This window comes from Gavialis gangeticus, unplaced genomic scaffold (genome assembly GCF_001723915.1).
Source record: "Gavialis gangeticus isolate Ggan-Ray unplaced genomic scaffold, GavGan_comp1, whole genome shotgun sequence".
Lineage (NCBI taxonomy): Eukaryota > Metazoa > Chordata > Crocodylia > Gavialidae > Gavialis > Gavialis gangeticus.
Genome location: NW_017729031.1, coordinates 88729508 through 88731817, shown reverse-complemented (window position 1 = coordinate 88731817; position 2310 = coordinate 88729508). Strand labels below are relative to the sequence as shown.

The 2310-nt window shown below is 40.1% G+C and overlaps 1 protein-coding gene across 5 annotated transcripts in view; it reads left to right on the top strand.

The window, feature by feature from the left end:
* AGAP1 (ArfGAP with GTPase domain, ankyrin repeat and PH domain 1) overlaps window positions 1-2310 on the top strand; it is a 679540-nt gene that overhangs the window by 184745 nt on the left and 492485 nt on the right. The gene's annotated exons all lie outside the window — the stretch shown is intronic.

Below are 2310 nucleotides of genomic sequence, written 5' to 3'. Positions count from 1 at the left end.
TAAACTTGCTGTTTTAAGCATGCTTTATTGGTGTCTGTCTGCAACTGCACTAAGTCATATTGCTTCCATCTTGGGATGGAACAGGCATGGCATGTTTCATCTCAGTTCTCTAGCATAGTTTTTTGATGTAAGTGTGTCCTTAAATCAGTGATTCTCAACATTTTTTAGATTTTTTAGATTCAAGTCACCCTTCATTAGACTCAAGGCACCCCTTGGAAAATGTCAGCACTTACCTTTCACTTCTTTCTTGACTTGGGAAAAATAATAGAGCAGTTCTATTGCAAAGAACTTGGCAAGACCACAGCAAGTCAAAATGTTTTTAACACTGGATTCCTATGTGAAATCTCTGGGTTTATCTTTTGACTTACACATGTAAGTGTTTGCACACCTAACAGTGCTAATATTGCATGGCATCCTTAAAAGAGCATACTGGCATCCTAGGGTATCACAGCACACTGGTTAAGAATCACTGCTTTAGATATTGGAATATAATGTTTTCCGTCTTGGTGGAGTTGAAAATGTTTTGTTCGTAGACAACATTTTCATGTAAATTCTATATTTTCTGGATGGAAGAGCAATGGACAGCAGTAATGACAAGGAACAAAATATTTTACATGTTAAAAACAAAAAAACGAAAGCAAAAGCAAGAACAAAAGCCCTAAACTGAGAAGTTAGTAGGTCAATGTGAAGTTGTTACTTGAAACTACTTCTAATCGCCTTGTCTGCAAATCAAATGGTTTGTTCATCAAGTGCCCCCAAGGTTTTTGCTTAGGACTGATCCTTTACAATCCCTGTTTAAGAAAATGGCAAAATAAACTTTGTATAACTGAATTGTGCATTTTTCCCCCTCTTTGATTTAGGTACGGCTCTCTTTGACTTTGCAGATAACTTAAGAATTTTGTTAAGCAAAATACCAAATGATCCTAAAAATATTCTTGGAGTATTCTAATTAAGGTAGCTCTGTTTGAAATATTTGGGTCAAAGCTTGAATGTGTAGGTGGGATAATGTATCAATGAAAGGAACATGTGGAGACAGATGGGTTGCAGGGTTTGTAATTTCATAGTTCCTGTCTCAAATGATTATGAATACTGGAAGCAGGATTTAGAGAACTCAGAATGACAAGAGACTGGTAGAAAGAAAGGTAATGAGGATAGACTTTTGGGTAGTAGAGAGAGACGGCTCCCTCCAGTTGTCCAAGATGGAAGGATTACATTCAAGCAGAGGTGTAACATGATGCCCGAGTCCCCTGGGCACAGTGGGGCATAGGTGGGGCAATGTCACAGCTACTCCTATTCCCCACTCCTGGGTTGGTGTCTGTGGCTGGTACCATAGTTGCCCCCTGTATTACACTTCGGTATTCTTGATGCCCACACTGCATTAGAAGGCTCCATGAGCACCACTGAGATTAGGTATTGGATTTATTGCCATTGAATGTCTCTGGTAGTGACACTTCCACATATACCTATACTTCACATTCACAGTAACCCCTTTTTTAACAGGTTTTAGCCCTTTGTTTATTAAATGTAGGAAAATGTTAAGTCCATGGCATAAGCTCAGTTGCTGCAGTGTTTACTGCACCTTTATGATCTAGGAGTCCAGATTTGTTTTAGTGGTTTCAGTTTTAAAAAGTCAGCTTGATAAATAGTCCATAAGGTTCATAAAATGTCAGTGACATCCAAATGACTGAGGTTTCAAATGCTTCATAGTAACCTCCTATAATTAGTCTGCCAAAAAAAAGTGGTAGACAGTAATATTGCATTTGGTCATCTATAACTTTAAATAAAGATAATTACAAAAGATGCTCTCATTCAAATAAGGATAAACCAGGGAAGTCTTATGACCTGCATTTATAAGGGTCAGATTATGTGACTAGCTGTCTCCTTTTTTGGCCTTAATTATGCATCAGAATAATAATCCAGAACAACCGAATTTCATAGTTACATAGTTAGTGGGGTTGGAAGGGACTTGAGAAGATCATCAAGTCCGACCCCCTGCCACGGCAGGAAAGAGTACTGGGGTTAAACGACCCCAGCAAGGTGATTGTCAAGCCTTATCTTAAAGACCTCCAGGGTAGGAGCCAGCACCACTTCTCTTGGAAGTTGGTTCCAGATCCTAGCCACCCTGACAGTGAAGTAGCACCTCCTGATGTCTAATCTGAATTTACCCTCTGCCAGCTTGTGACCGTTATTTCTAGTCACTCCTGGTAGTGCTTGGGGGAACAGGGACTCCCCCAGTGCCTGCTGGTCCCCTCTGCCTAGTTTGTAACAGGCCACTAGATCCCCCCTCAGCCTTCTCTTGTGGAGGCTGAA